The sequence below is a fragment of the Lycium barbarum genome, chromosome 9 (assembly GCF_019175385.1).
Source record: "Lycium barbarum isolate Lr01 chromosome 9, ASM1917538v2, whole genome shotgun sequence".
Lineage (NCBI taxonomy): Eukaryota > Viridiplantae > Streptophyta > Magnoliopsida > Solanales > Solanaceae > Lycium > Lycium barbarum.
Genome location: NC_083345.1, coordinates 107268780 through 107283165, shown reverse-complemented (window position 1 = coordinate 107283165; position 14386 = coordinate 107268780). Strand labels below are relative to the sequence as shown.

The 14386-nt window shown below is 33.2% G+C and overlaps 1 long non-coding RNA gene across 1 annotated transcript; it reads left to right on the top strand.

Annotated features, from left to right (window-relative positions):
- The first annotated feature begins 10248 nt into the window (after positions 1-10248).
- LOC132611382 (uncharacterized) lies at positions 10249-11799 on the top strand. Its single transcript, XR_009571614.1, has 4 exons — positions 10249-10479; positions 10592-10733; positions 11387-11426; positions 11579-11799. It is a non-coding gene; the product is annotated as an uncharacterized LOC132611382 (long non-coding RNA).
- The last annotated feature ends 2587 nt before the right edge of the window (positions 11800-14386 follow it).

The following is a 14386-nucleotide window of genomic DNA, read 5'->3' as shown; positions in this document are numbered from 1 at the left end:
GCCCAGATTGGCTTTCCTTACTACTGATATGATCATTTGAATGTTTTCGTAGTGGCTTCGGGATTTATTTCCTTCCATATGCCTCCTATCGAAATCTTTTGAGTTTACCATGTGATAATTCCATGCTAATCTTTATTTTATTTTTTACATGTACACCTCGGGGTGAAATGGAGTTTTTCATAAAGACTCGCTGCCCGAGCGGTCTCATTTGGAGACAATGCCACCGCCAAATCCGATAACATCTCCTTCTCATGTCACTCATCTACTCCTTCCGCCCTCTCGGACTACATCCAAACGGAGAACGAACGAGAAGGGCGCAGCAAAACAGTGGACACCCTATTAATAGTTTTCAATACTTTTATTCTCATGCTCTGTTTATGTGTTTTTCTTTGTCTATTTGGATGATTGTTTGACCATAATTTTAGACCTTGTGTGATGTGCGAATAACATGACTAACGTCTAGGCTGGTTAGGTTATACTAAGCTTCACCTTAGTTAGTAGCTAAGAGAGTATTTTGTTTTATCCAACAGTGGTATACCCCTGTTCCGTTACCTTAACGTGTGGACTAAGTTCATAAAAATGTTTTAAACTTGTTTTCTTTTCAAGTCATCTATTTAAAGGCCAAATAATAATAATACCTTTCGAACCAAATCATACTGATTTCATAATGTTCTAAATAATGAAAGGCCTGGATCGTATTTGGTCCTCTTAGACTTCTAATGATTTCGTCATATTTTAAAACCTTAAAACTTTACTCTTATTAGTCTTATAATGATTCTTCACTTTGTTAATTGGTATAACTTATTTTTCACAAATATTTATACAACGTTGTACAATCCCGCATTTCCTTCAGTTTACTTATAATTAAACTCTTTATACAAATTATTATTTTCTACAAGTCCTATTTTAAATCGCGTTCTTATATGTCTATCTATAACTTTAGCAATACTTACAAAGCTATTTTCTTTTCTACAATATTATATTTATACTTAGCCTAATTAATCGTAAGTCCGGTCGGTTAACCATTGTTAATGGAATTTAGAGGATGCCTAATACCTTCCCTCTAGATTAGTTGAACCTGTACCTAGAATCGTTTGGTTTCATAGACTTTAAAATAGAGTCAACTTTAGATAACTACTTTAATAAACTTTAGGTGCCCTAATTCACCGTAAATAATTAGGTGGCGACTCCTGACTTTAATTAACCCCGGAATTATCAGGATGTTGTAAACTATTTTGACTCCAGTTAAAATAGGGTATAACAATACCTACACCCCAAAAAAGATGTAGAAAGAGTAGTATCAATACACCACACGTACCGGTAAGCATCATAGGTCGACTAAGATTAGCTCACGCAACACAATATAAAGTCAATAAGATAAGCAAATAAGTCAGCGATCCTCAAGACTCTCAATATAGATTATTATATCGTCACGAATTTACCTTTCTACTCCCAGTTATTCACTTCTCTTATCCCTATAGGAATACTGGTTATCTAACTAGTCATTGAAGTCTCATTCCACCTTCCCTTAAGCCAATTTATTAAGCCTCACCTCCTCATTTACACTAACATCTAGTTCCTAACTTTTAGTCGTAGAGCCTTTCTACCCAGTTCACTTGCTACGATATGATACACCTATGGGACAAACTTACCACTTAGAATTCGTTCTTACAGTACCTTCATAATAGTCACCACCTCGCACACCTTCGACAACAAAATCATAAGGGATGCACAATGCAATATAACAGACTGACAGTACGCCAACATAAGGACATACCAGTATGAAACAAGGGCCCAATCACGCTGTACATACATGCTAACAGATGTCATTGCTCAGTAGTCATGACATGTAGGGGACCCATGGTGTCCATGTACCACTCGTTCCGGATACTCATCGGACCCTAGCCATAAATCCTCCGCTCCGGAAAGAACCTCGGACGCGGATCTACATTATATAAATATACTCACTGTTACATTACTGCCAATGATTGGCTGACAATTAGTACCTCATATTTAACCCAACTCGGCCGTATGACCGGATAACACAACTGACTCGTACTCAGACTTTCTGCTCCATGTATTACCTCATTACCACATGCAATGTATGCAATGATGTCAATGAATGAAAACAATGTCATGAATCATGCCCTTGATGGGTGTAGAACTACTATGCCTTCCTTTAATCATCTTTGTTAACTAGAACGACAATCATATGAATATTTCAATAAACTTGGAAATAAATACGGAAATCACATCTACCTAGGTATACATATTCTGAACAACACAATACCCCCTTTTTAACCATGACAAATAATCACTTCCTACTCCATAACGCATAAACCTCAACGATAGTAGCACGTAACACTCAATTAAATACTCGTTGTTACCCTAGTTACTGTTTAGACATAACTTTCGTTAAATTGTGAATATATCGTCCAAACTCCGTGTCCGAAGACCTAATCAAGCAATCTCCTGTCAACTCTAAATGTATATATGATTCATTAATTAAAGTCTAACTCAAGTAAACCATAACCTACCTCGATGACGAACAACTATTTGAATTTCCATGAATTGCTCGCTTTCCTAGCCTTTATTCGAATCCATGAGAGATGATAGTTGTGGGGAAGGATGTGGAGAATGTTGGGAAAAGCCTCTTCTCTTGGTGTCAAGGGTTTTTCTTCTTGTGAAAACCTAATAGCAACCTTGGAGGGCCTTTTATTAAAAAGGAGGGTGAAATTCAAACTGAGTAACCAAAAAAACGCGTCACTGCCTTGCCACGTCCGCTGCGGCGGACGAGGTCTCGCTATAGCGGGATCGCTGTGGCAGTCCCTTGTCCGCTATAGCGGTCCACTTCCTGCCCCAGGCCCACGACTTTTAACTTTTCCCCACTATTAATCCTTAAAACACTCCATAGGGCTTACTTTTTACGATCATAGACCTAGATTGGGCATGGATTCGAGAAGTATTAAATAACGACCGGATGGATCGTTACAATTTTTTTTTTTTAAAATCACGTGACATTTTTTAAATAAAAAAATAAGCTAAATAATTTTTTTTTAAAAAAAAATCGTCAACAAAAAAGGTATATTTGTGTCATTTGTGTAACGGCAAAAATATATATGCATTACTTTTTAACGAGAGGTATATCTGCTCTAATCGCAAAGTTGAGGGGTGTATTTGCACCTTTTCCCTTTATGGAGTGGGCCTAATGTAGTGCTTATGTGGCACATAGAAATTGCATAGCCTATAGAGCACTTCACCTTGACACTCTTATGTGGCGCCTATATGACGATTGACGGGCGTTCGTCCACTGTTACTTCAAACCTCTCCTTCAAATATTCTTAAATATTTTAATGCGCTCCCTTATGTGACGCATTTCTTGGGGTCTTGCCTTAGAGTTTCCAACTTAAAATCTTTAGGCTCGGTTTGAATATTGGATAATCTCTTCTAATAATTACTTCCTTAGGCATGTTTACATGTGTCGAGATTTATTAGATTTAAAAGAATTCCTTTTCTGATTGATGTATAATATAATATGCTGTACAAAAGTCCCTATATATGCAATTTAGCTAGTATATAGTGAATAAAAATCTAACAAACCTAACGCCCATCCTATTCTAATTGATTGTACAATAACTGCACTAGTATTTGCATTTGGTATAAAAATAATTGGAAGATTCAAGAAACTTCCAAGTAGGGTAAAGTACGTATAAATACATATTAAGGAGAAATATTTACGAAACGTGACGATAGTTTTTTATTTACAAAACTTAACATTACAAACCCTATACAAAACATGTTTTATAAAAAAAATAAAAAAATTTAATTTGATTTTGTATTTTTTTTAAATTGTTTTTTAAATTTCTTTTTTTAAAAAAAAAAATTTTTTGCTCAAAAATTTATGTATGAAAGTTGTATACAATTACAACAACATTGTAACAACTTACGTACAATATTCAAGGTTTAAAGTTTTCGCTCACAATTTTGTGTATTAAAATTGTATTAAAAATTTCACTCACACATACACATGTCATACATTTTTCATACACAAAAATTTGAGGTAATTTTTTAAGCCTTTGAGCCCAAAAAAATATATAATATTTTTTAAAAAAAGTTTTAATTTTTTTTTTTTTGATAAAAAAAATTGTTTTCTGAAAAATATATGAAAATCCGTCATGTTTCTTAAAATATCGTTATATTTTGTAAATAAGAAAAACTATCTATATATTTGATAATAAAAAGTCTTAAGTAAATACCTTATGTCATTTTTCCTTCCAAGTAACTATCATCTGCACACATTAATTTGGACCGATTCTCTTTTGTTAAGAGCCCAATAACCTCTTGAACTTGGGCTTTTAATTGGATCGACCAGCTAATTCTGTAAAGCCTTCTTATTTGCTCCGGATTAGTTTGTCTTTCATTTTCTTTTGATATTCCTTGATAATGTTAATTCCCTACTAGGAAAGTAATATAACATCTTATCACTACTTCGATTATTCAAGCGGGACTACTAGCTTTCTTACATGGTTTATAATTGATCAAGAAATTAAACATCATATTTCTGGTTCTTAGATAATATGCTCTATGCTGAATGGCGTAAATGATGAATATACTTGCATATTCTTGCTAAATGCAAAATATTGCTTGATGATCTTGGAGGGTCACTTGTACAATACATCTTCACAGAAGCCAATATTGTGGCTGATTTTTTGTCTAAATATGATTGTTCTAGTAATATTGCTTGTACTATCCTATTATATTCGGAAAAGGGTAAAAAATGTCATTAACGTATTAGAATGGTTCAAAAATGTCCTCTTTCCACCTACTAGATCAAATTTGCCCCTCCTTCCACCTATTTGGATAAAAAATCCCCCTTTTCACTTATTGAATACTCCTAATATTATTTTTATGCTTAAAATTATCTCTTTTATTAACGAGACAATACATGACATTCAATTAAATTTTAATTAAACATGTGGCGTTCAATTTTTATTTTTTTTAATATTAGTCTCATTATTATATTATTTATACGTTACAAATGTAGGCATCTTATGGAGATTATTTTACTTAGTTTTGTTAAGAGAATTATTGAAATTGCACCAAGAGTTTGGCAGATGCCACTCGTACATTTCTATGCATAAACAAATTCTTGTATTAGTAAGTATAGTTGACTAGAATAAAACGAAAGACAATGCCTTTTTTAATTAGTACTTGTAGCTTAACAAAACAAAATGAGTATTTGGGTAAACTGAGTTACATGTGGTGATCATATGTACCAAATTCTCGTTTAATTCAAAATTTGTTTGGCAAATCTCACGAACAATTTGGTTTTTACAGTCCAGATTCGAATTAATCGAACCGGAAGCTTAAACAATTTTTATATACCGGAACAACAAAAAATTATTCTCCACACTTTAAACCAATCGGGATATCCCGTAACATTTATCAAGCTACTTTAACAAAATTTAAACAATCAAGATAGAAGAAAATTAACAAAAATTTATGTGATGGAGGTGAGGATATATACTTTCGAAACAAACTAAATATGCTACATGTATGATTAAAAGAGGCCACATGTTTAATTAAATGTCATATAACTGTATCGTTAACAAAAAGGATAATTTTAAGCATAAAAATAATATTAAGTATAAATTTGATCAAATAAGTGAAAAAGGCTATTTTTGGGCCATTTCTAATATGTTAATGACACTTTTTATTCAAATAGGCGGAAGGAATGGCAAGTTTGATCCAATACATGGAAAGAGGGCATTTTCAAACCATTTTTAATACATTAAGAACATTTTTTACCCTTTTTCGTATTGTATTTTACTTCTGCTCCTTCATTTATATATGATTATCATATTAACGGTTCTTCAAATTAGGTACTGATAAGTGATAAGAAGGTTCACTTTTTGTAATGGCTAGTCTATGTATAATGTGTATAATACTTCATCTATTAGTCGGGGGCGGAGGGAGGAAGGGTCAAGGGGGTTCATCCGTTCGGTGAAAAACTACACTGTTTATACATGATTAAATTCATATTTTATGTATATATACTAGACGTTGAACCTCATTTGACTTTTTTCTGTATTACTTTTTCATATTTTGAACTCCCCGTTTTTCCTGACTCTGCCAATACTAATAGCAACGAAGAGAAAATGACAAACAAATAAGCCATCAGGCACAGGTCAAAGTGTCAATGTTTTTTCATCAATTATGCATGTCAACATTAAAATATATCCTGCAAGACTTTCCTATGATCATATGTATATAGTTTAGGGACAAGAATAAACAATGGGTGGCCCTTTCGACTCTCCAACTTTTCGGTGCCGACCACCTATCGAGTGGCAGTGACACACTTTTTAGCTGCCGCACCCTATATTATATGTACGTGCAAATAAAGTCTAGCTCCATTAACGACCACGTGTTAAACTCTTCTTGGCTATGCGCCTGTAATATGCCGGCCAAGTGCCAACTGATATCTCTCATCTTTTGTGTGACAATTAATTTGTCCTATATGTACTTAGAGTACTCGAAATTGGGTAGATATGTCCTAGTTTAGCTCACATATGCCTTTTCGTTCAATAATTATTCTAAATATGTTTTTAAATTAATTGGAGATCCTAATTAGCTGATTAGTAATTGAAAAGGGTCAAATATACCCTTAGTGGTCGTTTGGTTTGAGGTCAAAATAGTCCCGGGATTACAATCCCGGGACTAATTTATACCATCTGTTGGTATTATTTTATACCATCTGAAAGATGGTATAAAATAGTACCAGTATAAGTGGGTTATGAAGGTATAAGTTGAGTTATTCCAGCACTAATTTTTATACCACGTTTGGTACAAGGTATAAAATAATCCCGGGATAAATCTATACCTTATACCAAACGTGGTATAAAAATTAGTACCGGTATAACCCATGTTATACCTTAAACCAAACGACCACTTAGAGTATAGGAAATTGAGAAGATATGCCTTTCATTGCTGCCAAATTTTCCATCTCGTTAATTTGCAAATAATATTTCAAATATATTCCGAATATAGTTTCCAAAAACCTCCAAACCGTACAGTTCATCTTCCCCCACAAGTTCATCGTCCTTTTTTTTTTTTTTAATAAAACTTTGAATTTTGTGGACCATCCAATATAAATAAGTTAAAAGTATTGCATCGGTATATACTTATTCATTTAGTTTGACATTATATATTATTACATGTGGACTCGACTCTTTCTTTTAGACTAAGCACATGAAAATAGTATTTTATTAATGGATGGTACTAGTTTTGAACCAAGATCTCTATACATTTCATTATTATATCAACTAAACAATTATTTCAGTCAAAGGAATGAGGAACGTAACCGTAAAATGGCTTTGTTTCATTATATTTCATCATTCATATCATAAGTGCTATGTTTGATATTGTACTTGAAGCAATTGTTCAAATTCGGAAAAATTAATGCTCGATATATATAAAAAAGATAGACAATTAAATCTATTTTTCAAGTTACTTTCGGAAAAGAAAGAAAAAAATTGAATAGAGAAACTTCGAAGTATTAGAGAAACTCCGAAGTATTTGACCATCTCAACTTTGTAAAAAAATAAATTGACTCGATCTTTATTACACACACTACAACACAATGTATCTATAGCTACGAAATCTAAGCTATGAATTTAAAAATCGTAGCTATTACTTAGTAATAGCCACAAAAATACAAATTTCGTAGCTATCTACAAGTTCATTAAATTACTTAGCCACGAAAATCAAATTTACAAAGCTAATTCCTCATTTTTGCTATAATTGCTAAATATTGTGGCAATAGTTACATAAATAGCTATAACTTTATTGCTAGGATAAAATTTTATAGCCAATCCTAAGTTCTTGCCACGCGATAAAAGTTACTGTAACAATACTAACCTTTTAGCCACAATAATTTATTTGAAACAAAACATTGTAGCTAAATAAATATTTTTGCTTCAAGCTATAAAAAAAAATGTGGCAATAGTTAAATGATATAGCCACAGATCTTTTGCTACAATAAAATTCCTTAACTAATTACTAATTTTTGCCACGAGTTAAAACGTATTGCAACAATAGTAACCTTATGGCCACGATAAATTATTTGAAGCAAAATATTGTAGCTAAATAAATGTTTTTGCTTCAAGTTATAAAAATTGTGGCAAAAGTTCAATGATACAGCCACAAATTTTTAGCTATAATAAAATTTCGTAACTAATTATTAATATTTGTCATGAGTTGAAACTTGTTGTAGCAATAGTAACATTTTAGTGACAAAAAATTATTTAAAATAAAATGTTATACCAAATAATATTGTTGCATCAAGTACTAAAATGTCGTGGCAATACTTAGCTTAATAGCTATATATGGCAAAATGATATTGCCGCAAATTTATTATTTTGATAGATTTTCGTTGCTAATAATTATTTTTTACCACAATTTAAAATTTGGTGTAGCAATACTAATGTTTTTGCCACATTAAATAAATTTTTTCTTATACTTGAAGTTACTATAAAAATAGTACTAATTATCCTATTCGATTCAATTTTAATGGGCGTTATTTGTAAGTTTAAATTATAATTGAAATAAGTAGGTGATTATATCTATTTAAGTTTGATTAACTAATTATATCAAAGTTAAACAAAATTTCACTAAGTGTCACTGGAGCTTCATCTCGATCAAGTGTTTCAGAATTGTTATTTGACTCAAATATTTTCTTTCGGAATAATATCTTTGATCTAGTGCAATTAGAGGCGTCAATGATTTGATCCGATTAAATTTTATAGGTTGTAAGTTTCAATTAACTTATTATATTAACTTCAATTAACTAATTATATCAAATTTAACAAAACTTCAATAAGTCTTACTCAAGCTTCATCCTGATCAAGCGTTTCGAAAAGTGTTATTTAACTCGGACATTAGAATAATATCTTTATCGATTTACTGTAATTAGATGTATTCATCAATCGACTCGATTTAATTATGCAAGATCTTACTTGTAAGTTTCAGATAAAATTTCAATAAGGAGGTGACTATATTTAATTACTTTTGATTAATTAATTATATCGAATTTGAACGAAATTTCGCTAAGTCTACTCGAGCTTCATCTTGATCAAGTGTTCCGAGAATTCATGTTATTCGACTCGGACATGATCTATCAGAACAATGCATTTATTAATCTAGTGTAATTAGAGGTGTTCATCATTCGACCCGATTTAATTTTACAGTAAGTTTTAAAAATGATTTCACTAAATAGGTGATTATATCTAATTAATTTTGATTAACTAATTATATCGAACTTAAATAAAACTTAACTAAGTCGCACTGAAGCTTCATCTTGATCAAGAGCTTCCAAAATTGGTAACTGACTTAGACTTGTTCGACTAGAATAATACATTTATCGATCTAGTGTAATAGAGGTGTTAATCATTCGATTCAATTCAATTTTATAGCTTGTAACTTCCAATATTACTTAAATAAATAAGTGATTATATTAACTTCGATTAACTAATCATATCAAATTCCAACAAAATTGCAATAAGTCTAACTCAAGCTTCACCCTGATCAAGTGTTTTGAGAATTATTTGACTCGGACATGATTTATTGGAAAAATACCCTTATCGATCTAGTTTAATTAGATGTGTTCATCATTCGACTCGATTCAATTTTACATGATCTTACTTGTAAGGTTCAAATATAATTTAAATAGAAAGATGATTATATCTAATTACTTTTGATTAACTTATTATATCGAATTTAAATAAAATTCCACTAAGTCTCACTCAAGCTTCATCCCGATCAAGTGTTTCGAGAATTCATGTTATTTGACTCAGACATAATCTATCAGAAAAATATTTATCAATCTAGTGTAACTAGTGGTGTTCATCATTTGACTCGACTCAATTTTGCAGGGTCTTACTCGGAAGATTCAAATATAATTTAAATAAATAGATGACTATATCTAATTAACTTTATGGGTACTACTAATTCAATTACTTAATGATTGGCGTAAAATTATAAGTAGTTGAACTAAGGATTAATAATTTGGTATAGTTAATATAGAAGGGTATCTATATACCGTAATTTATATCAAATTAAGTAATGTTGATTAATAAGTTATAAAATAAAATGGAAAAAAATCTAATTACTATATATGGAATGTATAGCAACGTATTTTATTATGAGATTTCTTACCAAAACTTCTTTCTATTGTTATAATTATTAGGGGGGAAACATGAATTCACAAATTCAAGACTTGGAAAAAAAAGGAATTCCCTCCTAATTATTTCGGTCTAAATTTTTGTGCCTAAATTATAGCCTTCTTCATCTATTAGATTGAACAGTAAGATTAGAAAATCAGAAACCCTACAAGCCTAAAGCTTTCAAAATCAATCATTTATAGAGAAGGAAAATTTCTCATTAATTACTCATGTGAATCAACCTAATATCCCCAGAAGAAAGGTTCCGTCTTCTTCTTCTCCTCTGTCTCAATCTCCAATTTCAACCTTTACTTTTTTTTTATTATTGCAAATTTTAATCTTAATTTAAAATTTCTCACTTTTCTTGTTCTTAGATTATCAAACGGAATTGGGTTACTCCAACATCTGATGTTTTCTCTATTTGTCTTCTTACAAATTCGAGGCTTTATAGCGGATTCATATAGCTCAACGACTAAATTACTCTTACTATGCTTTTGGACTGCACAGGTTCTTAAGGTCCTTATCTTTGACATACCATTTTGTTACACTCTGTGTGTGTGTATATATATATGTATTGCTACTTGTCTCATTCATCATTGTTTTTAGAGAATTTTAATTGATTAACAAATGTTATGTACAAAAACAGGAAGCATATTTTTTGTAATTGAATTGTGTACTTTATTTTTTGAGTTTTTTTAATTTTTTTTTATTTTTTTTTAATTTTTAAAGATTTTGTCTCATACCCATAAGGAAAAAGAGCTCACTCCAACTTCATTGAAAAAGATGTGGCTACATAATGGGTACAATATCTCTTAAAATTCATACTCCATGATATTATAGACTTTGTTGTTATGGACCATCTTTTTTAACAACAATCATTTAGTAGTACTAGTGTAACAGATTTATATTAATTACTCTAGAATGGTAAAATTTTCAATTATACATTAATTATAAATTCATTTTAAGACAATGGTCACTACTTCAAAAGAAACAGTAATTATTGCTAACTTTTGAAATCATTTTTACATGACTAATACAGAATTGGACAAAGGAAGAAAACGTTAAAAGCCTGCAATATTGAATAATGACAATTTGAGCTTGTGATTTGATACTTTGTATTTTTAAGTTGGCTAATTTTTGTATTCTCTTTGTTGGGAAATCTATCAAAGGAGGGAGGAATGGAAGACTAAGAGGAAAAAGATTTTACCTGTGAGTTTTACTGATTATTGCAATGGTTTATATATATATATATATATATATATATATATATATATATATATATATATATATATATATATATATATATATATATATATATATTGTTTCTACTTTCTGATGTTAAAATACTTTACTACTGATAGGTAAATTTATGAAATTAGAGCAGAAATGACAAGCTAAAATCGATGTTGATCCAGCTAAGGTGCACTTGGATACCGTGAGAGGAGAGAAAGAAGAAGACTATGCGACTCTGGATCTCAAAGAAGATGGTATCACAGAGGAATTATGCATTGTGAATGTATTTTAATTGAAATTTAAAATTATGTGTAACTTGAAACATGTTTTGGAATCTAAAAACTTTTGAATTCTGTTAGTTGCATTATTAAGTTCTCAAAACTAACAATGCTAGGTATATATAATTGCTACGTAACAAGAAGTTTTTGAATTCGTAGCTAAAGGTATATGTAATTGCTACGCAACAAGAACATAGCAAGACATTTTTACTTTCCGTAGCAAAATGCAAAAAAACTTTAGCTATAATTCCATATATTTCATGGCAAATGGTATGGATTTTTAGCTACAATAAAAAAATATTTGTGGCAAATTCTTTTACTGATAGCTATTAATTTTTTATTCGTAGCTAAATACGAATAATACTGCCACGAGATTAAGCTGTATAAATAGCCACAAAACATGTGTTTGCGTGGCAAACAAATCAAAAAATTTGCTACAATAAGACACTTTGTGGCTACAATATGAAGATAGCTACAACTTTTATCTGTCATGGCAAAAGAATACGATTACTTGCTATAAGTATATATTTCGTGGCAAAAAAGTTTTACCATCACAGTTACGACACAAAAATATTCGCAGCAATAAGTATTAGTCCTTAGCCACGGACCATGTAAAGTCTGTAGCTAACCTTTAGCTACGCTACATTTTGCTACGAATGCTACGGAAAAAAAAATATTGTAGCTAAAGTGTTTAGCTACAGAAATTTTCATGTTTAGCTACGCTGTATTTCGTAGCTATATATGTGTAATGTTGTAGTGACATCCATTTATTTATTTTTAGTCTGTAATAACATAGATTAGTCCTCTTAATTAATGACACTCCATATAGATTCGTCATCTCTCTTGTCTCTGATTTTGTGTCCACATATTCTATCGACATATAACAGCAAAAGTTGGGACTGACAGCATCATATCAAGATAAGATAATTGTCATCATGGGTCATCGACAATAAACTGTATAACTTTAAATATTGTATGCACGTATTGTATGTATATTCTGAACGTATTATGGGCACATACAAAGCTACCACATGCAACGCTAGATTGTGTCCACTCGAATCACCGCCAAAACAGAGAGCATTTGGCTTATTTTGGAAACATAAAAAGAAAATGGCTAGTTAGTATTTTATTAATGTCTATTCCTTTTAAGTGGAACATTTGGATTATACCAGAAAGAGTGTGTACATGGCAAGATATAGCTCGACACGTGGCATGATGAGAATGGAACATGTGGCAGTTGAAGGTGACCCGTTGCTTAGTCGTTTCATATAGTCGAAATGAGAGACCCTGGATAAACCTGGAGCAAACCTTCGGAGGGAGTTGTCTCGGGTCATTAATAGAAGATTAACGTTATATGACCGGTCCAGATTCGAAGCAAACGTTACAATTTAGAATTAAAGCAGCATTTATTGTCTATTATTACCGCAACAACAACAACCACCAGCTGCCCCCACATATGTTAGGTTCGCTTCCCATGCTTGCAAGAGGCGTTACATGGAGCAGCAGACTAAGGGCCTACTCCATGAGCAGTCCTTTCTTATGGACCGGGTCGAGGAGCTGGCCCCGGAGTTCTATCAACTCCTACGTCACATGGGTTAGGGTCCGCTAGTCGAGGAGCCAGGGGATATTAACTGCAACTAGGTCAGGGAATTCTATGCCAGGCTCCCTACCGTTGATTGGACTACCCCAGAGCTGGAGATCACTATTAGAGGGGTCAACATAAAGGTTGGTGCTGAGGCCATCAATGCTGTTCATGGGTTACCCAACCCTTCACAGACTGAGCTTAGGGCCAAGGACCACGAGGGGAACGGACCATGGTTGGTGAGGATGTTGGTGAAGGAGTCCAAGAGGAAGAAGACTACCTGGGGTGTTACCCGTTCTGCCATTAAGAGCCGTCACTTTAATCCAGAGGCTCGGAGGTGGCTGAAACTCATTGCCCAAGGGGTTCGCCCTTCGAGCAATACTACTGACGTCACTTACCCCCGGGCCCTTATGGTTACTTACATTTTGGATGGTGTGCCCGTGAATGTGGGGATGCAGGTGATTGAGGAGTTGTGGAGTTTTATGGCCAAGGCTGGGCCGAGCTTGATGTTTCCCTCCCTGATTACCCACCTATGCTGTAATGCGGGGGTGCCCTTGGAGTCTGGTGACCGCTATGTTGAGTGCGATGTCCCTTTTGACCCATTGAAGGTGAAGGAAGCACAAGGTAGGGGTAAGACAAGGAGGGTTGACTCAGACGACAATGAGGACAGTGATGGCCAACAGGGGCGGCGACGGGAGTGGTCATTCACAGGCCCCGGGTACCTTGGAGCCCATGAAAGCGGATATGGCTACGGTGAAGGCGGCCATGATGGGATTTGCACGGCCTTCCATGGAGGTCGGGTCGTCTAGTGGTGCCGCTGGTGCGGGCTATTTCACTCTTGATCAGATGAAAAGTTATATGGATGCCCAGACCAAGATAGGGGACGATGTGGATGCCTTGCAGGGCGCTATGAATCTTTGGCCCAGGCCCATGTGGATCTTCGGGAGGACTTAGACTGGGAGAAGAAGAAGAACCGGGCTAGGGACAAGCCATTTGTGAGAATGTGGAAAGGCATCAAAAGCCTTTTGAAGACCCTAGTCCCGAAGGCGAAGCACCCCAAGGTGACCACCAGAGAT